Raw genomic sequence first — 23,377 nt, 5'->3', positions numbered from 1 at the left:
GGAGTCTGTTCGCCATTTGTATGTCTTCTTTGGAGACTTGTCTGTTGATGTCTTCTGCCCATTTTTTGATATGATTATCTGTTTTTTGGGTGTGGAGTTTTAGCAGTTCTTTATAGATCTTGGATATCAGCCCTTCATCTGTAGTGTTATTTGTGAATATCTTCTGCCATTCTGTGGGTTGCATCTTCATTTTGTTGACTGTTTCCTTTGCTGTGCAGAAGCTTTTGATCTTGATAAAGTCCCAAAAGTTCATTTTCACTTTTGTTTCCTTTGCCTTTGGAGACCTGTCTTGAAAGAAGTTGCTGTGGTCAGTGTCAAAGAAGTTACTGCCTATGTTCTCCTCTAGGATTTTGATAGATTCCTGCCTCATGTTGAAGTCTTTTATCCATTTCGAATTTATCATTGTGTGTGGTGTAAAAGAGTGGTCAAGTTTCATTCTTCTATACATAGCTGTCCAGTTTTCCCAGCACCATTTACTGAAGAAACTGTCTTTTTTCCAATAGATATTTTTTCCTCCTTTGTCAAGATTATTTGACCACAGAGTTGGGGGTCCATATCTGAGCTCTATATCTGAGCTCTGTACTCCACTCCACTGGTCTATGTGTCTGTTTTTGTGCCAGTACCATGCTGTCTTGGAGATCACAGCTTTGTAGTAAAGTTTGAAATCAGGTAAGATGATGCTTCCAGCTTTGTTTTTCTTTTTCAACATTTCCTTAGTGATTCAGGGTCTTTTCTGGTTCCATATAAATTTTAGGATTATTTGTTTCAGCATTTTGAAAAATGCCGGTGGAATTTTGATCCAGATGCCATTGAAAGTATAGATTGCTCTGGGCAGTATAGACATTTTAACAATGTTTATTCTTCCAATCCATGAGCATGTAATGGTCTTCCATCTTATTGTGTCTTCAATTTCTTTCATGAGTGTTCTGTAGTTCCTCGAGTACAGATCCTTTACCTCTTCAGTGAGGTTTATTCCCAGGAATCTTACGGCTTTTGGTGATCTAGTAAATGGAATCAATTCTCTACTTTCCCTTTCTATATTTTCATTGTTAGTGTATAAGAAAGCAACTGATTTCTGTGCATTGATTTCTGTATCCTGCCACATTATTGAATTGCTGTATGAATTCTAGTAGTTTGGGGGTGGAGTCTTTTGGGTTCTCCATATAAAGTATCACACCATCTGTGAAGAGAGAGTTTGACTTCTTCTTTGCCAATTTGAATACCTTTTATTTCTTTTTGTTGTCTGATTGCTGTCGCTAGGACTTCTAGTACTATGTTGAACAACAGTGGTGAGAATGAGCATCCTTGTTGTGTTCCTGATCTCAATGGGAAGGCTGTCTGTTTTTTCCCATTGAGAGTGATATTCACTGTGGGTTTTTCATAGATAGACTTTATGACATTGAGGAATATTCCCTCTATCCCTATACTTTGAAGAATTTTAATCAGGAATGGATGCTATATTTTGTTAAATGCTTTTTCCTGCATCAACTGAGAGGACCATGTGGTTCTTCTCTCTTCTTTTATTGATTTTTTCTGTCACATTGATTGATCTGTGAATGTTGAACCACCCTTGCATCTCAGGGATAAATCCCACCTAGTCGTGGTGGATAATCTTTTTAATGTATTGCTGGATCCTATTAGCTAGGATGTTTTTGAGAATCTTGGCATCCATATTCCTCAGGATATTGGTTTGAAATTCTCCTTTTTGATGGGGTCTTTGCCTGGTTTGGGAATCAAGGTAATGCTGGCTTCATAGAAAGAGTCTGGAAGTTTTCCTTCTGTTTCTATTTTTTGAAACAGCTTCGGGAGAATAGATAGTATTTCTTCTTTGACTGTTGGTAGAATTTTTCATGGAATCTGTCAGGTCCTAGACTCTTGTATTTGGGAGGTTTTTGATCACTGCTTCAATCTCGTTACTAGATATTGGTCTGTTCAGGTTGTTGATTTCTTCCTGTTTCAGTCTTGGAAGTTTATAAGTTTCCAGGAATGCATCCATTACTTCTAGGTTGTTTAATTGGCATATAACTGTTGATAATAATTTCTGATGATTGTTTCCATTTCCTTAGTGTTAGTCATTATCTCTCCCCTTTCATTCCTAATTTTATTAATTTGGGTTCTCTCTCTTTTCTTTTGGATTAATTTGGTCAGTGGTTTATTGACTTTATTAATTCTTTCAAAGAACCTGCTTCAGTTTCATTGATATATTCTACTGTATCTCTGGTTTTAACTCACTGATCTCTCCTATAATCTTTATTATTTCCCTCCTTGTGCATAGGGTTGGCTTAATTTGCTGCTGTTTTCCAGTTCTTTAAGGTGTAAAGAGAGTTGGTGTATTCTGGATTTTTCAATTTTTTTTTTTTTTTTTTTTTTTTTTTTTTTTTTTTTTTTTTTTTGAGTGAGGCTTGGATGGCTATATATTTCCTCCTTAGGACCGACTTTGCTATATCCCATAGGTTTTGGACCAAGGTGTCTTCATTCTCATTGGTTTCCAGGAATTGTTTAAGTTCTTTGATTTCCTGGTTGATCCAAACATTCTATAGCAGGATTGTCTTTAGCTTCCAAGTATTTGAATTCCTCCCAAACTTTTTCTTGTGGTGAGTTCCAGTTTCAAAGCATTGTGGTCTGACAATATTCAGGGAATAATCTCAATCTTTTGGTATCAGTTGATACCTGATTTGTGATGGAGTATTTGGTCTATTCTGGAGAAAATCCTATGTGCATTTGAGAAGAATGAGTATTCTGTTGTTTTAGGGTGGAATGTTCTGTATATATCTGTATAGTACACCTGGTCCAATGTGTCATTCAAAGCTCTTGTTTCTTTGTTGATTTTCTGTTTAGATCTGTCTATTACTGAGAGTGGTGTGTTAAAAATCCCCTACAATTAATGTGTTCATATCAATATGACTCTTTATTTTGATTAACAGTTGGCTTATGTAGTTTGCTGCTTCCATGTTGGGTGCATAAATATTTATAATTGTTGGATCTTCTTGGTGGATAGACCCTTCAAGAATGATGTAGTGTCCTTCTGTATCTCTGTCTACAGTCCTTAGCTTGAAATCTAATTCATCTGATATAAGAATTGCTACCCCAGCTTTATTTTGAGGCCCATTGCCACAAAAGATGGTTCTCCATCCCTTCACTTTCAGTCTGGATGTATCTTTAGGTTCCAAATGTGTCTCTTGTAGATAGCATATGGACAGGTCCTGTCATTTAATCCAGTCTGCAACCCTGTGCTCTTTTGTGGGAGCATTTAGGCCATTCACATTGAGAGTGATTATTGAAAGACAAGTTTTTATTGACATCATGTTGCCTGTGAAGTCCTTGTTTCTATAAATTGTCTCTGTAAATTTCTGTTCTATGTCACTCTTGGGTTCATTCTCCTTCTATAGAACCCCACTTAATATTTCTTGTAGTGCCAGCTTGGTGATCACATAATCTTTTGAACTCTGCCAGTCTGGGAAGCTCTTTATCTCTCCATCCATTCTGAATGACAGCCTTGCTGCATAAAGTATTCTTGGTTGCCTGTTCTTCTCATTTAGTGCCCTGAATATGTCTTACCAGCCCTTTCTGGCTTGCCACGTTTCTGTGGACAGGTCTGATGTTATTCTGATGGTCCTTCCTTGTACATAAGGAATCTCTTCCCCCCAGCTGCCCTTAAGACATCCTCTCTGAATTTATGTCTCATGAATTTCACAATTATGTGCCTGGTGGTATTTCTAGACTTGTTGATCTTGGGGGGTGTCTTTTCTGGCTCTAAGGACATAAAAACTTGTTCCAGTCCCCAGATCTGGAAAATTTTCATCCAGTGTTTGTTCAACTATATCTTCTAGTCTTCTAACTCTCTCCACCCCTTTGGGGATCCCAATAATTCTAACATTGGAACATTTCATGGCATCATTTATTTCCCTAATTCTGTATTCATGGCTTCTAAGCTGTTTGTTCCAGACCTCCTTCTGATCCTTCTTTCCTATCAGTTTTTCTTCTAGATCACTAATTCGATCTTCTGCCTCAGTTACCCTAGCTGTTGGAGTCTTTAGATTAGATTGGATCTCATTGATAGCACTTTTAAGTTCTGCCAGATCAGCTCTCTCTTCTGTCCTCAGAGATTCTATGTTGCCACTAATGGTCTTCTCCAACCAAGCCATTGCCTGGATAACTGTCACCCTGATTTCCATTTCTGACATATTGTTTATGTACATATCCAATAGTTCTGTGGCAGAGAGCACAGTCTCTGAATTTTTCCTCTGTTGGGTGTTCATTCTCCTAGTCATTTGGGTGAGATGTACTTGAGGGGATATATAGCTGAATGTATCAACCATGATCTACGCAAGATGCACCCTAGAAAGTTCCAGAGCAATCAGAAGTCACCACCAAAAAGAAAGAAGAAAGTAAAAAGGGAGAGAAAAAGAGCAAAAAAAGAAAAAAAAATCCAAAATGAGCTCCAAAAGTAAAATTTATAAGATAAACAAAATGAACAAACAAAAAGACTGACAAAAGTAAAAGAAAAAAAAAACAGAAAAACCCAGCCAAAATGAACCCCAAGAATAAGATTTATATAGTACAAAAAAAAAAAAAGTACACAGAAACACTGATAGAAGAATCAGATGAGAAGATGGTTATAAACTCTCGATGTGGGCGAGGAAGGTTATTTCAGTTCTTCCTGGGTGTGTCTTGTTATCCTTGTTAAAGGACTCAACATTCCAGAGATATAGAGAAATTAAAACTGTTTTATATATAGGGGTATTATTAAATAGGGGGAAAGGATTACCTTGAAGTTTTTATCTATCTATCTATCTATCTATCTATTTATCTATAAAAAGAAACATAAGTTTATGTATGAAAAAATTCAAGTTAAAAAGTTATTATGTAATATATTGCATTAAATATCTAGTTTTAATGGTAAATAGGTTAAAAAATAAAATAAGAATTGTGAGAATGAATTTTTTTTAAAGATTTTATTTATTTATTCAACAGACAGAGATCACAATTAGGTAGAGAGGCAGGGAGAGAGAGGGGGAAGCAGGTTCCCCACTGAGCTGAGAGTCAGATGCGGTGTTCAATTCCAGGACCCTGAGATCATGACCTGAGCTGAAGGCAGAGACATAACCTACTGAGCCACTCAGGTGCCTCCATGAGAACAAATTAAAAAAAAAAAGTTGTATCTATGAAATATACAGGTTTGGGGGCAATACTGGAAGCTTAATATATTGATTTCCCCTGATGTTGGGGTTTTACAGTTTTATGGGGACCCTGTGGTGGTTATCCTCTGGGTCTTTGGGCTTGCGTTCTGGGGAGGGGCTTGCTTCATTGTTTTCCCATCAATCTTGCTAGGGCTGAGTCACCCTGTCCCCTATTGAGAGGCTGGGCTCTGTGGAAACCAGTTTTACAGGCTTTGTTCTCTAGAGGTTTTTGTTCTTTGGCAGCTTTTTGCTGGCAAAACTAGATTTGTGTGACCTGGATCTGTGTCAAAGTTGGACACATTCTATCTAGTTTGTCTCTTGAACTAGAGAAGCTTTTAAAGAGGGTCCCTCATGGAAACTATTTCTTCCAAAGTGAGGTGACTGCTCTTTGGCAAATCCTTTCTTTTCTTTTCTTTTCTTTTCTTTCTTTTTTTTTTCTTTCTTTCTTTCTTTCTTTCTTTCTTCTTTTTTAAGATTTTTATTTATTTATTTGACACAGAGAGATAGAGAGAGAGAGAGGGAACACAAGAAGGAGGAGTGGGAGATGGAGAAGTAGGCTTCTTGCAGAGCAGGGAGCTCAATGCAGGATTTAATCCCAGGATCCTGGCATCATGATCTGAGTTTAAGGCAGACACTCAGTTTACTGAGCCACCCATGACCCCCCAGGGAATCCTTTCTGCTAGTTTCATCTAAGCTGCGAATATCTGGGTAATTGTGTAGCTTGGAAAGAGGTGCCTGTGGTAACCCGGATTGCTGTGGGTCAACACTGTTCTTTGCCACTTCGTCTCTCCCCTGCATCCCTGCATGGTTGTGGGACCTGCTGTGGGGAATAAGTCATCAGACACCTCCACTGAGAGAGTTTATTGAAGCCACAAGAATTATTTTATATTTACAATCATCAATCATGTTTTTCAAGCAGATGTTTAGTGAAAATGGTCACCTTTTAAATGCATGTTGAATGTGTGAATATGTTTACAGCAACATTTAGGTAAAAAAATGAGGTGATTTATTTCTGATTTATTTCAGATGCTAGGCAGTTGTCAAACAGTATTAATGTCTACAAATCAATAGATGAGCACAGAAGAATTACAGTGAGGTCTGTGACACAGATGGAAGCATAATAGAGTCCATCTTTCATCCACTTAACCAAATTCCTCCTGTTCCTAATGCCTCTTCCCATAGGATGAATGGGCTTTGCTGAGGCATGTGCACAAGCCATCTCCTACTTAACAGCTACTGAGGGCTGTGTGCTGACAGGGAACAGCCAAATGGTTATTAGAGAGGCCCCTCGCATGAATGACAACTCTACACAGAGGTGACAAGACATAAGCAGACTTCTCATCTAAGTTTTAGAACATTGGAGGAAACTGAGAGCTTACAGATAATGCAGACCAAGGCCCTTAGTTCCTGTTTGGCTCAGTGATGAACTAGGGAAAGCCAAGCCCAAGCTCAGTGAGGAGGATCCAGGAAGGCTAGCAGAGACCTCTGGGAAAGCCTTGAGCAGTATGGCCACGCTATGAGACAGCCTCAGGGAGTCAGAGCAGACAGAGCCTCAGGGGAGCACACCAGGCTCTGCATTGAGCCCTACTCCCTGGGCTTGACCAGGGTAGTTGGAGGGACCTTTTTCTTAGACAATTTGCAAGCCAGCCTCAAGGGGACCCTGACCTCCGTCATCCAGCAGGAAAAGATGAGCCCATTCTTTTAGAGATGACAGACCTGCAAGAGGCTCACCTAAGGTTTCTCTTCTGTGGAATCTAAACACCAGCCAACTCCAGAAAGATTCCACAGCCTCTGCTCCAGCTGCAAAGTGACAAAGTGACATTCTCCAAGGGACAACACTCAGGAGTCTGCGGGTAAAGCCCTGTTTGATTCTTCTGTCCCTGTACTTAAAGCATCATGGGATTTACTGGTGATCCAGAAGACAAACATAACCATTTGGTTGAATTTCTTAACTTAAAAAATCAATCCCAAAAGTTGCTTATCAAGGCAGATTACATATTAGTCACTGTAAGGAATTTAACAGATATGCAGGGTACTCAAAACTCCCAGGGCTCAGAAGCTAAATCAAGATATAATGAAGAAGATCAGGAAAATATCAACATCTGAAACCATATGTTTTCATGTCGTGGCTAGCGCGACGAATCGACCAAGGTAACCGTGGGGGCTGAGAGGATAATGAAAAAAAGTTGAGACAAAGAGATGGGGGGCAGAAGGGACACTGAAGATGATGTCCAACAGTGCCAAATTTATTCCACGTCTTACAAGCACTTATAAGGCAAACCAGAATAGGAGGAGCATTACATCAGTACCTAGTCAGATGACCCCAAGTTCCTATAACAAGTTTACATGAACTACAAGCAAACCTCATGTAGTTTTGGCTAAAGCCATTAGCAAGACAATCAACCAGTGAATGGATCATGGGAGGTACAGAACAACAAGGATTAACTAAGAGCTCAGGACTCTGGCCACACTGTTCCCTACTGCAGGGAGAGTGTGTGGGAAGTCACGTAGGCAAGCGCACGACACATAGCACAGACCCTCTCTCAGTGCACTCAACTTTCCCATCCTTAACCTTGTCAAGGTATCCAGACTTTGAAGGAGATACAAGTCAGGACCTGGTTTGATCCTCCACTCCAACCATGCCATGGCCTCCAACATTTTCATGTAAAAAGAAGCAAAGCCTAGGGAAATGAAAGCTAGAGGGAGAGATGCAGAAAGCAAAAGAATAAAAAAACCAACTTTATATTTTGTGTGTGAGAGTGATTAAAATCCCTCCCTGCCACTCAGAGACAAAGAAAACAGTAAAACATTCTTACCTTGGCAAACTGAACAAACCATAAATCACTCATTCAAGAATCCTACCCAAATTAGTGAGGTATAGTTTAAGGGAACATTCACAAAGTACTAATTATTTTCTAGGTGAAAATTTAGCTGTGATTAAATCCAGTTTCTAATGCATGATGAATAATACCATGCTATAATACCATCCTATCATGCTGTAAAATACCATGACTTCTAAAATCACTTTTCCTTCATAAAATTGGAGGTTCATAACCTTAAAAATTAGCTCATTGGAAAATGGAACACAGAATGTAAGATAAATGATTATAACACAACAGGTTTATTCACATGAAGTTAAACAATCAGGAGAAAAGTGAACGCAATTTGATGTCACTGAGGAAACACCAAAAACTTTGTTTCTAAAAAAAAAAAAATAAATAAATAAGATGTTTATGACTCTGTACCAGAGAAAGAGAGATAGTATCCAATGAGATTTTTTCTTTTAGAAGAAATTTCCAAACCACAGCTTATTCTTACATGTACTATTTACAATCTAATCTAAGCTTCTGGTAAAATGTTTTTGTTCTTTTTTTTCCCCATAATAAGCCATCATTTATTAAAATAAAGTAAAATGGAATGAAAACATATAATTCTTAGTATTTATAATATTTTGATAGAGTTAATGGTGGAGATTCTGAATTTATAGACACTCATGAAAGTCTTCTTTTTAGAATTTTGACTGTATGACTTCTTAGTTAGCCTGGCTGGAGGCTTGTGTGTTTTATTGATCTTTTCAAAGAATCAGCTTTTGGTTTTGTTGATTTTCTCTGTTGATTTCTTACTTTCAATTTCACTGATTTCTGCTCTAATTTTTATTGTTCCTTTACTCCTCCTTACTTTGTATTTAATGTACTCTTCTTTTTCTAGTTGATTCAGGTGAAAACGTAGATCATTGATTTTTAGATATTAGGTCTAAATATAGATCTATGGAGGTGGAGGTTCTTAGATCTTAGATATCTTCTTCTTTTCTGGCGCACTCAGTGAATGCTATACATCTCCTTTGAAGCACAGCTTTGGCTGTACCTTGAAGACTTTGATAAGTTATGGTTTCATTTTTACTTCATTGAAATTTTTTAAAAAATTTCTCTCGAGATGTCTCCTTGACCCATGTGGTATTTAGAAGTGTGTTGTTGAATCTTCAGGTATTTTGAGATTTTCCATCTATTGGTTTCTACTCTAATTTCAGTATGGTCTGAGAACAGACATTGTATAATTCCCCCCACCCTTTTTTTAATCTGTTAAGGTCTGTTTTATGGACCATGATGTAGTCTATTTGGGTGACTGCTCCAAGGGAGCTTGACAGTGATGGGTGCTCTGCTGGTGTTGGATGAAGTGGTCTATAGCTGTCCATTATGTGTGGTTGGTGGAAGATGCTGCTGAGTTCAACCTTGTTCTTACTGCTTCTCTGCCTGCTGACACACCCATTTCTAACTGACAAGGGTTGGTGTCTCCAGCTGTAATAAGTCCACTGATTTATCTTATTCTTCTTATGGTTCTATCAGTTCTTGTCTCCTATGTTTAAATGCTCTAAAACATACTTTATCATTATGTAATACTTTTCTTTATTTGTTTTACATTTATAATCTCTACACCCAGTGTGGGGTTTGAACTCATGACCCTGAGATTGAGAGTCACCTGTTTTCCTGACTGAGCCAGCCAAGTGCCCCAGTGCTTTTCTTTATCCCCAGTAACCTTTCATTGTCCTGAAGTGCTCTGTCTGAAACCAATACAGCCACTTATGCTTTTTTAAAAATTAAGGTTAGCATGGTATATCTATCTTCACCTTTCTACTTTTAATCTATATGTGTCTTTATATTTAAGGTGGGTTTCTTCTAGACAACATATAATTGGGCTTTGTTTTTTGATCTACTGGTGGTCTGTGCCTCTTAATTATTGATACAGTTGGATTACTATCTATTATATGTGCTACTATTTTCTACTTGTTGTCCTTCTTTGTCCCTGGTTTGTTTTCCACTCATTTTCTGCATGGTATGGCTTAAACATTTAATATGATTCCATTTTCTCTCCTTTCTTAATGTATCCATTATACTTATACCTCTCCTTTTTTACTAATAGGCTTTTATTCAATCACTTTTATTTTTTTTTTTTTATTTATTTTTTTTTACTTTAATCATTTTTACTTGGCTTTGTTATATTTGTGCCTTTTATTGTAAAACCACCATAGATATCTTTTGGAATTAAGTAGATATAAACAATTAATAAATGTAGAGGCAAAATCAGTTCAACATATCTATTGCATCTAAGAAAATGAAAAGTCAGCTCTTTTAATCCAGAGAAAAATAAAAAGACAGAAATTACATTTAAAATTAAAAACACATTTTAAAAATGTAAATATCAAATCTGGTTTTATAATTATATCTTGACTTTATTTGGTTTATGTCATCTGGGACATTGACCTCATGATTCAGGGGAAAGAGAAGAGCCAGGGAGAGGGATCTCTAAACACCATGGAGGAGAGAGTAACTGAGAATGTCAACATGTTCAAATAACCATAAAATTCTGGGCTACAAATATGGCACTGGACTTGGAAAATGGTGGGCCACTCATTGGTTTGTAGAGAAATTAGATGTTGTTCCCATAGAGACAAGGTGTGTCTTGTTGGAACCTTTGCTGGGGCTCTGATTTTTTGGAAGAAGTGCAGAGTAAGCGCCATTTTCCTTAATTATACCCATGTTATTCAGGCATTTCCCGCTCCCCATGAACTTGGATCATATTTATAAAATGCTATAATTAGTACCAAAATAAAATATATGTGAGAATTTCCAACAACTATGCACAATTTTGAGAGACTTTGATGCTTGATGCATTTAAATAAGATAAGCAAAGACTTACTCTATTTAGTTGGATTATTTTTTAATAAGCTATGAAACTCACAGGATTTTTTTCCTTAAAATTGGAAGTAAATTTGGAAAATGGAAATCTTGTGGGAAAGCAGTAAAGTTTGCATTTCACCTGAACCACAAACTCAAGAGATTATCTCATCTTAAAAGAACTTAGCTGAAAAAAAGAAAAATCCAAGACACTAAAAACATGGATAAGGTCAGAAGTAGCATCTTTTGAATGTAAAATTCAGCAGATAATGTAGACATAAGGAATGCGGTAAAATTCAATGAAAAATCTAGAAATACATTATTTTGACCTTTTGCTTTCCCAACAGAGACTTGGGGTATAGTGTCGCATTTGGATTTCTAGTAGGTGTGTGTCCAAAATCTTCAGTATATGCATCATGGAGATGAGGGGTGGGGTGGGGGAGGAGTATCAAGGGCTTCCAATTCAATTCAAAGGATTGTAATATTTATCTCTACTCTCTTATTATCTTTTTTAAAGAACAGTAAATGGATTTATGAAAGACATGTACCCAGAGGACTGTAGTAAAATAGAGAAGATAACAGCAAAATAATATTGCAAGTGAGCAACAAACCCAAAGAAACCAACCCCAGGCTGGGAGATGGAAAGCTGAGGACACCTAAATCTGTGTTATGAGAGATCCCGGAAGCTGGGGAGCTGGAAATAGCCCAAGTCCCCGGAAGTGGAGGCAATGGACTGTTGGCAGCGCCCCGCCCCAGGGAATGTCCAAAGGCCAGGGGCTGACATGGGGCAGTAATACCTGGCTGCTGAATCATCAGGGTCCATTCTGGGGGCTGCCCACCTCAGTCAATATTGATTTCCCCAGGGAGAGTCAATGTGAGAAAAGACCATCTTTGTTAAGAATTAAGTGAAGTCAGCTTTAGAAATAAGAAATGTTAAATGCAGTTTTCAGGGCTTTGTCAGAGATGGAGACTGGAGAAAATAATAGAAAATATGCATTCATGCAGAAAATGAAGATGCTAGGAAAACTTTACACTATAGGTAGTTGTTACTCACCTGACTGATTTCTTCCTCTCAGATCAATGGGCTGACTTTCAGAATCCCAGACTCCTGAATGCCTATTTTAAGAATTATAGGTAAAAGTTCAAGGTTTGTAAACTTGGCATGTTGACATTGTGCAATTATTTCCATTTGTCCTTCTGCTGTAATGGGGGATCATATTGTGCAGAAGTTCATGAGTTGGTCAATAATCTGCATTGTTATGTTGGTTAATTATCACTGCTGTAATAATACCCACTATTTACCAATAACCATTATGTTCCAAAGCACCAGGTGAAACTTTCCATCATGACTCTAAAAAATGTACAGACTTGACTTCTGGGAATCCTCTCATGGTCCAGACCATTGGCTTCTAGCATATCTGACGTGGTTCTGAGATCCGCTGAGCAACTGCCAAGCAAGCAGTTTTGGACCCTCCCCCACTGTAAAGCCCATTTTTTCTTCTCATCAGAGTGAGAGTCTCAATACTGGTCTTTCTTCATGGTGGCTTTTCCGCTTTCCTCCATGGAGAACCTACAAAGCTAGAAGACAACACTGAGTGAATCATGTGGGCTCCATCATCGTAATTAATGACTTCTTACAACAAATGATGCTCATTTTAAAGAGCAGCATGGGTATGGTGCAGTCTCTGCCCGGTCGATTCACCAAAACCCACACAAAGCTTTAGAGGTGGCCAGGTAATTTATCAAAGGGAAGCGGCAAGAGCCATGAAGGGGATCTTGCTTCATTGGTAGAAAGATGGATGAATGCACATAGGAATTTTGAATGAAGCTAGGATTACTGCGCGAAAGAGGAATGGTGCCTTCTCTCTGGCAGAGAGCACTTTGAAGGGAGGAAACCTGGAAAGGAGCAGAAGAGAACACTGAAAGAGAATAGGATGGAGAATGGAGGCTAGTGATGGGAAGTGGCCAAGAGGACACTTAGGGGCTGGGGCCTTGGCAGAGACAAAGCACAGCCACTCCCGAGCACAACTGCCCCCCTCAACACCCCCCTCGACACCCCCCTCGACACCACTCCACAGGGCTGGTGGAATTTAAATTATAGAACATCCAAAAGCCTTTGCTCAAGGGCCTTGGTGTGCCCCACAGGAGACAACGGCATGAGTAGGTATGAGTCTAACCCAAAGGAAGAACACAGAATGGTCCTATGGAAGCCCCGGAACCAGCGTCAGTGAGGCCCATTTGTATTTAAAAAAAAAAAAAAAAAAGGCCAGCACTCTGATCTTTGACCTTTTTTTTAAGCACTTTTCTGAAAATACAGTGCTTCTAATTAACTTAAAAATCGAGGAAGAAAATTGCAGTTCCACCTCTGGACGGGAGGAAGCCCTCAGGCCGCACCCCAGCCTGTCTGTGCTGCAGGCGAGCATGCAGCCTGGATCTGCCCCACTCGAAGCCACTGAGCTGCCCTGCCTGGTCAGCAGCAAGCAACATGGAGTGAGGAGTTGTCCCCCATCAGATGACCAGACCCCAGGGAGCGACGGGGGGACCCCATGGTGGACAAGTTTTGTGAGGGCAGGGGCCAGGAAAGTATGGTTTTCCTCCCCCTTGCAATACAGGACTGTGATCTCCTTTTCCTGGTTTCTAAGATTCCAAATTTAAAAATCCTTTTATAACCTCTTCTCTGCATTGCAAGTGGTGGAGAGAGAATAGAGCCAAGGTGGCGGGCTTCTGTCTACCAGTTAGTGGGTAGAAGAAGGGAACGTATTTTCATGATGATAAAGTATGTATCCCTAAGTCAGTTTCCCAAACAGGATGCCTCTTTCAAACAATACTTGCATTTCAAAGTAATGATGTCTATTTTCCGATTTTTACTTATAAATAAAACTTATTTATTCTATGTTGTACTTTCTATTTGATGGTGTTTTGGAATCTAGGAGATATGGAAGGATGAGGCTTTATCTGGCCTCAATAAAGTAAACATTTATTGTTGGGGTTGAATGGGAAAAATAAGAAAATAATGTCTGTGAATGTGATCCTTGATATAAAAAGGATGATCAGAGGAGGAGGAGGGGAAGGAAGGAAGGCTGAAGGTTTTACCCAGAAGAAGAGGTAGGGGAGAACATGAGGCACCCCCCTAAAGCTGCTGGTCTCCCCATTTTGGAGGACAGATCACTGTTAGGACACGCAGTTGTGCAAAGTCACCCCTTAGCTGGAACCCATTTATGATCTGTGCGGACATATTTAAAAGGAGAGTTGTTAGCCATCCAGAGAGGGAAGGATCTTGAAACTTGGGAAATTAAAAGTCAGCAGCAAGGACGAGAGACAAAGAGGAGAGAGCTGGAGAGGCCCCATGATTAGCAGAAGGGACTGTGGAGCCTGTTGGAGGAGGGGAGTTGGAAGCGAGGAAGAGAGGTTCTGCATGCCCTGCAGGATAGTTTCTGTCTGGGACAGCATGTGTGAGCACCCGATCTTCTCCTGGCTGCTCTGTCCACAGTCACATCGGGCTCAGGAAACAGCTCAGAGACCCAACACCAAAAAAGGGAACAAGCAGTGTGAAAGGTACAGAGGTACCCACCACAGAGACATGCTTTATTTGGCAGCCGTTGCTAAGCAAAGTGAACCGTCAAGCCACGGAGGCCACCGAAAGGGTCTTGGCTCCCTTGGTAAACCCTGCCTGCCCAGCCGTTGCAAATCAGGTGGGAAAGAGGCACTGTGGGAGAAGTAATTAGACACAAAACTTTAAGAGGCCGGCAGAGAAAATCTTTCACAAAGCAGAAGACAGAGATAGCATCCGTACTGCTGAGGAAGTGCTGAGCTGCACGTCACAGGCTGGTCAGGGTCAGGGTTAGTGTTAGGGTCAGGGTCAGGGTCAGGGTTAGGGTTAGGATCAGGGTCAGGGTCGGGGTCAGGGTCAGGGTCAGGGTTGGGGATTACAGAGACAGAAGGAAATCTCACCTTTCCGTGCAGCCAAGCCAGGATGTGCATGATCTCGGGGTAAGCGACAAGCTGCTCTCAAGGACAAGGACTGGAAAGTGCCATTTGTTACACTCAGCTCATCTTCAGCACTCCTGGCCCTCGGGGGCCACCTGTGTTTGCTAGTTGCCTTTATCCAGGGGAAAAAGAAACTTCTCATTTCTTAACAATAAGAGATCATTCGTAGACTTTAGGCCAAGCAATTGGGTTAGTCTCCTACCCTCCCACTGAGACTGGGAGGTGGGACCTCACCTTTCTCGATGATTACATTTTAGAGACAGCTCCTGGGTCCCCAAGAAGAGTGTCTTGGGTTGTAAAGTGGTCAGAAGCTTGTGCAGGCTGTACAAGGATTTCCACTCATCTGAAAAGAAAAGAGCAAGGACTGATAATTACAAGGTTCCTAAAGGAAACGTCCTCACAAAAGAGAAGAAGAACATTCTTTTACCCTCCTTCCCACCTGGGACAGCTAAAAAAACCCCACATTTTAAAATAATTGGTATTTGCCCTACAGCACCTGAGCATCTGAGGTTTTACTTCAAGAACAGAAAATTTCCAGGCCTTAGAAGCCCCAAGAGTGCTCTGTTTGCCCATAGGGGATTCTGTTCATTTTTAAGTTTGCCATCAAAATTTAAATATCACACAGGGGCCTGAGAAATCCAGACTTCCTGCATCTCAGAGAACTCAGAGCATTTTGTGGCAGTCAGCTGGACCAAAAATTAAAATATTAAAATGCCATCCCAGTGTTGTTTCAAAGTGGATTTATTTACTGTTAGTGAGCTACATGCTAGGCTAAAATCTACATTGCACAGCACCGGGGCTGAGGACATTTCTGGATACAATAAAAATGATCATTTGTTGAGCACCTGTCGTATACCGTGCTGTTGTAATCATCTCCTCTTCACCCCCTTGGTGAGGGAGGTATTCCCATCGTAGGGTGGCAGGGATGGCCACACACACGGCCTGGACAGACATGATGGGCAGCATTCAGCTCCCACAGGTTGGGCAGGGGAGGTCAGTGCACATACTGGGAAGGGCACACACGGGGCATGCCCTTGGAACCCAAGAGAGCCAGCAGGTTCCTGGAGGCAGCTTTTTTTTTTTTTTTTTAAGATTTTATTTATTTATTTGACAGAGAGAGATTACAAGTAGGCAGAGAGGCAGACAGAGAGAGAAGAAGGGAAGCAGGCTCCCCGCTGAGCAGAGAGTCTGATGCGGGACTTGATCCCAGGACCCTGAGATCATGACCTGAGCCGAAGGCAGCGGCTTAACCCACTGAGCCACCCAGGTGCCCCCTGGAGGCAGCTTTATGGTGACAAGAGGGTGGGGCACCCCAGATCCCACAGGAGACTGATCCTGCAGCCTGTCAGTGAGTTGGAACCTGCTACTCAGGCCAGAGCAGCCACATCGCCTGGTCTGCCAAATGAGGAGGACTGTTTGCCAAGGGGCACCTCACCCATGGGTGCAGAGGGGAGCTGGAAGTCAGGCTGTCCAAGGTTCTGCCTGCTTCCTGTGTCACTCAATAATATTAACTTGGACCTGTGGCCACCCTTGCATATAGACTATGTCAGTGCTCATAGCCCCTTTGTGAAGTAGTCCTTCCCCCATGCCCATCTTACAGAAGGGGAAGATGAGCTGTGGCCCGGGAAGAGATTCAACCACAGTGACAGACCCCTACAAGTAACAGGAATGAGCTGAGCTCCAAGCACCAGGGCTCCAACTCCTACCCAGAGAAACGGATAAGATCTTACTAAAATACTTGTCTCTATTATTTAATTTTACCATTTTACCTTGATGTAGTTAAGCCGTGAACCAAAATGTACTGTAGGATTTCATTTCACTGAACCAAAGTGAAATGAAAATTTTCCAGTGTCTTGGGCCATAAACCAGTTCAACCCTTAAAGATGCTATAAATAAAAATAAATAGATAAACATCAGAAAACCATCTAAACATTAGAACACCATCTTCGCCTCTTGAAGTTAATATATTTCCAGAGTAAGGTGCTTCGATTCCAAAAATTGTTTTTACTTCTTTTGAGCCTTGATGGCTAAATGATGATGCCAAGCACTGATCGATGGATGGTTCATGGAATAATTACTCCAGAATGCCGGTACATCCCAAGAGCAACTGTCAGAAAATGTGGAGAAAGACTTTCAAGTGGGTAATAAATATTATTGAGTGTCATCTCTAACACATTTCCGGTTACCTCTCTGAATGAACTACTTTATAATGCTGCAAGTTGTAGCATTTTTATAGCAATGCAAGTCTTTCTATCCTCAGAAATGCAAATGTCTCCCTAGAAATACAATTGGGAATTGTCATACAGACACTGAGCTTTGCCTATTTCATACATTTATTTTATCATTCCTGCTTGTAAGGACCTATTTAGCCAGAGTAACTCCATCTTGGTTTAAAGCCATTTTGTTGTTTGTGCAGTAAAACTTAAACTGACCCTTCCCCCATCCCCCCAGAGAAACTTACTTAGAAGCAAGTCTGGGAAACCAGTAAAATATGGTCAGCTAGTTCCTAACAACAGAGCCCAGAGTACAAGGCCAGGTTGGCCAGTTCCTTATAACAGAGCCCAGAATACAAGGATGAGTCGGGCCAGGTGGAGACATCCAATCAATAAGAAATACACATATTTTTTCCCTAACCACCAAAGAATGTAAACCCCGCTGCTTGGGCACCAGCCTTAAACACCAGTTCTGACCAGAGTAATGGGTTAGTTCAAACAGCTACGATAGGGTAAAATGTAATTCAATTGGCCACCTGCGTGTGACCTAACATGACTACAATCTCATTGGCCACCTATGTGTGGCCAGACTTTTGCTCTATAAAAGGTAGTCTGTAAGATGGGGAGGGGTCACCCTCTTCGGAGGCGGCCCTGGCTGGTCAGTCTGACTTCTAATGCTTAGCATAGAATAGAGCTTTGCATAACTTTCACCTTGTCTCAGTCTCATTCCCCTGACCAATCAGTTTAACTTCTAATATTTACCATAAAATAAAACTTTAAATAACTTTCACTTTGTCTGAGTCTCATTTCGTTTAATAACAGACCTAACACTGATACCTGTAAATGTGGCTGTGTGTGCTGAATTCTCCGTTTAACTACTTGTTACGTTCCCTTGTGGGATAAAACATCTTGAACACATGTTTATCTTTTTATTTACATGACAGTCATGATTTACCTCTTTTTTTTTTTTTTTAACAAAGTATCGCTTCAGACAACTGTCTATTACAATATTGCCTTTGATCTTTGAAATGACACCGTACGACTCTGGTATAGATGTAAACTTAAATTTGTGTGAAGAAGTGCTAACCTGCTGTGAATCAGAAAACAGATTCTCTTTGGTGCTTTGAACATGTCAAAACTCGTTCTGGTCCTTAAAACTGATATCTAAGAGTAAAAGTCAGTAAGGCACGTGGGAGGATGAACTTGGTTTTGGGATGGTGATAACAAGTGTCTCGTCAAGGCACAATAGTGTAGCACCTAAAATCAGAGTCATCACTCGTGTCCCAGTGTGAATTAGTTCAAAGCAGCTAACACAGGTACACTGGCCGCCTGCACGGTTCTCCCTCAAAAGAAACTGCTGGGGTCAGGTGTGCTCTGTTCCTCTCAATGCCCTGGGTGAGCACTGGGCTGGGTAGGTGCTCCCACAGCTGCTCTCTGTGTCTGTTTCGGGCTCACACAGTGTGTCCTTGGCTTTCCAGGGTCTGGCATATGTGGCCTTGACAAGTGGCCTGAAAGCCCCATTGGGTAAAGACAATTCAGTCACAGTGTTCTGGTTAATTTTCATTGTAATTTAATTTCAAACTTAGGGAAGAGTTTTGAGAGCAAGACAAAAAATTACTCTCTCCCCATATTGTTATTGCTAGTCTTTGTTTTCTGGATTCTAATGCTGCTTTTTCCCCACTTCCCTTACATTCTTCATTGCATGTTTCTAAGGAGCATAGACATTCTCTCGCCCAACACTGTATCATTAACAAAATCAGAGTATTTAACTTGATACGATACTATTAACTAATGCACTGTCCTGCAGACATTGGCAATTGTACCAACAGTGTCCTTCATAAGTATTTAAGTTTCCTGTCCAGCACCTGACGCATGATCACAAATTGTCATTATTTGTTTGCTCCTCTTTGATTCAGAAGAGCTCCTCTGCCTTCTTTTGCCGTTCTTGACCTTGACATTTGCAAAGATCACAGGCCATTCTGCGGAGTGTCTCATTGGGCGATGGTCAGATGGTCTCTCATGAGTGTCAAAATGTTATGGATTTTGGAAGTAACAGCAAAAGCCATGTGTCCTCCACAGTACGCTGTATCAGAAGGCACATTCTGCCCATCTGCTCTTATTTTGGTCACTGCCATAAGGGCAAATACATTTTATTGTGTTGTAAATACAGTGGAGAGAGTTTCTTTATTGGATACGAGAAGTGGTTATTGGACACCAAAAATGGCATTTGGTAAATCTGTAATATGCAAAAGAAGATCTCCATCCCCCTGCCCCTGAGTCATGTGGATACAGCTTCTGGCTTCTCGTGGAAGACATGGCAACTGGTAAACTCTAACAACCTCACGAGTGCACACACAGGAACACTGGCCAGGGTTAGGATACATAGAATGCCAAACTGAATGGTTCCCTGTGTCTGCGCTGAATAATGACAGAGAGTAAATGAGACGATTTTTCACTGTAATGAAAGACTTCACAAAGCTGACTTCTTTTTTCTCATTTTCCTTTTTTTTGTTTATTCCTTTTCCTGCCTTCCTGTCTTTCTTAGTCTTACATTCTATTTATAGTTATATCTTCAAACACTCTTAAAATACAATTATGAAATAAAAAATGTCACTTGCCGCAGATCTATCCAAATCCATTATGACTATAGATTGTTCTATAGTGGTCTTTAAAAACAATTCTAAAGTTTTGCTGATTTGCACTGCATTCACTCTGCAAAGACAAATAGCAGTTGTATTAATTTTGATTTAAGGTGATGTAATTTGTTCTGATTTAATCTGAGAAGCAATGAGTCTTCCGTCGATATGTATCATGTAAGAGTGCAATTTCACCAAGAAAGCCCAGCACAGCAGCTTTCTTCATATTTATGAAATATTAATTAAAAGTAGTCAAATATATTTTGCTTCCAACAGTGTATAGAGAGAGAATTAGTTTTCCAATGTACCAATATAGAGCATGTTAAGTAGCTAGATAGTCATGAAATTTTATGCAAATAATGTTTAGGAGCTAACTCATGAGATATTATATGTGACATGTCTAAAAGTGGATATAAATTACATTCAGCTTTCTGGTGGTATCTGGGGAATGAATTTCTGATTTAATTAGTTCTATAATCTCTATTTCAGAATTTATAAGTGTTGAAACTCATCCAATGGTTGCAGATAGCTTTTAGCTGATATAACTTTATCCAGTTAAGCACCCAACATTTTGAAAAGAATTTTAAACTAAATATTATATAACCACATGAGTCATCTCTAAACTTTGTGCTAATAGTCTTTAAAACACAACCATTTGAAGTTGTAAGAGGAAACATTTTCCTTGATGTTATGAAGCATAAGGCATTTCTCATTAATTTCATGTAAATCACATTCACTGTTATTTTTTAAAAAGTCATGATTCATGGGATACCATGTCTTACAAAGTGAAGAACGTGTGGTTCAGCCTTTCTGATCCACACACCCTAAGAAAACGCTGTACTAGGGAAGACCAGCAGTGCAGTGACCTTTCTCTTTGACAGTGTGAAGGAGCACAAATATGTCTAGTGCAGTTTAAACTGTCTCTGTCTCCTAACCACTGTTCTGCTACAAACACACCATAATATGTTTAGAGAAAAATCTCTAGAGGGAAAGTTTGAATATTTTTCTTTAGTAGATGGAGTTATATACAAGCCCGACTTGGCAGTGAATTTGTCAGATGTGATGGGAACTCAGTAGGAGTTGTCCGTCTCTCAGTGATGCCAACCTCTCATTTTGGAGGCATATTTCAGGCTAAGGAGTTGACCACCTTGTTGTTTTTCTGGCTGACATCACTCTCCCTTGGTCCCTCACCTTCCATTGGTTCCTGTGGTCATCTGCTGTGTGACGTTCTACCTGCCTTGGGATAAATGGGTCCAGTGGGAGGTGGGAATTGAGGTTAGCTGCCCTTGTCACCTGCCTCTTTCTAGATTTTTCCATCAAGCTGGTTAGCTGCTATAAGTCACTACATCATCTTAAGAGAGACAGAAAGAAAGAGAGAGAATCCTTGGCCCTGATGACAGCTGTTGTTGTGCTTTTTTTATTATTATTATTATTATTATTTTATTTTAATATCAGGAGTTGCCTAAAAAGATTTTCCAGGGAAAAGCTATCTATCTGGTCATACTAGGAAGGCAAAGGCAGACTGGGCAGCAGAGAGGCTGGTGTCATTGGCTTGGACCCAAGAAGCTTATCGCTATGTTAAGCTGTGTCACCTCAAGAGAAATGACTCCTGCTTCCTTCTCAGAGAAGCCAGCTCAGGAAGCAACCATGTCCGCCCAAGTAGGCACATGTGCTCCTGTTCACTAATGCCTTGCACAGATCCCTACAACATCTCCAATGCACCAGGAAGTATGGGGAAACCTGAGTGCATGGGGGCCTGGACACTACATGCCCTGTTGTCCCACAGACCTGCTTTCTCCTGAGGAGGTGGACACTGACAAGAGCAAATGCAGATGACAATGTAATCACAAGGGACCGGGGGGTCAGTTCCAGAAAGGTCAAAGCAGTTCACTCAGTTAGTGTGTCTGGGGTGTTCAGTCAAGGAGGGGATGAAGGGTGTGTGTGTGTGTGTGTGTGTGTGTGTGTGTGTCTGAGTGTGTGTGTGGGTGGGTGTAGGTGTGTGCTGTGTGATGTGGGTGTATGTCAAGGTGTGGAGGTGAGTGGGACTGAAGGTGGGACCAGAGGATAGGCTTGTGATTCAAATAGTGAGTATTTACTAAATTTGCCTGATACAGAGCTCCGATTTTTATTTTAAGCTAGTTTGTGACATGTGGGATGCAGGTTAGAGAATAAACATATCATTTCTTCTCTGTCATATGTTTTCCAATACAAATGATGCCAGTTGCTCTGGTGTTACTGCTGGTAGTTCTAATTATTCTGCATCTGGTTCAGGCAGATGCAGGAAACCTCTTTAATTAAGTGCATCCAAGGAAATTCAGCTCAGCAAAGTTATGACAAGTACAAGACAAGGGCCTCGCAGCTCCCCAGTTTGTCCACCAGCCTCGCCTCCTAGTGAACAAGGTCTGACCCTGACCTTGTGCTTACGGCTTGGACACACTAAGAGGGGATGGTTTGAATGGTTTTCCGACCTGTGTCTCCAAGCTCTTCTCCTGGAGGAACCCGCCAGCTGGGCTCCAGGGCTAAGACCCCCACCCCACCACATCCCCACCCCAAACAGAGCAGGAGAGCCTACAAGTTCCTATTTCTCAGCCTCTTAGTTCAGCTTCTCTTCCAACCAGGTCCTTGTATTTACACATCTTGTCTCCAGGCATATAAAGACCATTAATTAGGCTATGCTCTTTTTATAACTTATCATGACTTAATTAAAAATGTTCCTTGCCTTTTTGTCTTCTTTTTCCCTGGGATGATGGGAATAGGGATTTTCTTTCCTGTGGCTGTCAGTATGTGACCTGTCACCCTTTGCTTGTGAACCCTGAAATGGTGTGAACCCCAGAAACCTAAAGGAAGATGTGAGCTCCCCATGCACCCACCCCCACCCTCCAATCCCTGGAAGTGAACCTCTGTCAGTTGGATGCCTCCAAAGCAGGAGGCTCACAGAGCACTTGGAATTCATGCTGGGGGCAGGGATAAGTCTGATCACTGTGGGGCTGTTCCCTGCCACACCCCTGCCTGTGGCATTGCACAGATAGGTTTCCTATAGAAGGGGGGGAACCCTACCTGAGCCCTAGACTTCTCATCCACCTGTGAGTTGTTTATACCTCCCAGTTAATTTCTACTGCCACTCTGGAGACTGTTTCCATGGCTGATAGTCAAGAAGCCCCATGTTTGCAGAATTTGTCCATGATGAGGGTGAGGTCATTGCCCCATCCGCATTGGACTCCACATTGGAGTCCGGACCTGCATCATACGAGGCAAACCCTGATTTTGCAGATTTGAAAATGTCTTGGCAAAGCCATGGAACTATGGAGCCTCAGGACCAGGAATCAGATATGGGTCTACCCACTTCAATTCAAGTCAAAAATATTAATTCAGGGGCCCCTGGGTGGTTGAGTCATTAAGGGTCCCCCTTCGGCTCAGGTCATGATCTCAGGGTCCTGGGGTCAAGCCCTGCATCAGGCTCTCTGCTCAGCATGAAGCCTGCTTCTCTGTCTGCCCCTCCCCCACTCACGTTTTCTCTCTCTGACAAAAAAATAAGTAAATAAAATATTTTTTAAAAAAGAATATTAACTTAAATCATCTATTCTAGTTTTTTATGGGGAAGAAATATACGAGGTGTTGGAACTATATAGGAAAAAGCTAGACAACTAGTGGAATCGAGTGCCCATGGAGATTTCATGCTTTCTCTGTCA

The sequence above is a fragment of the Mustela putorius genome, unplaced genomic scaffold, assembly GCF_011764305.1.
Source record: "Mustela putorius furo isolate JIRA1106 unplaced genomic scaffold, ASM1176430v1.1 tig00003890_pilon_pilon_pilon, whole genome shotgun sequence".
In the NCBI taxonomy this organism is placed as follows: Eukaryota; Metazoa; Chordata; class Mammalia; order Carnivora; family Mustelidae; genus Mustela; species Mustela putorius.
Note: the sequence above shows the minus strand (reverse complement) of the source record.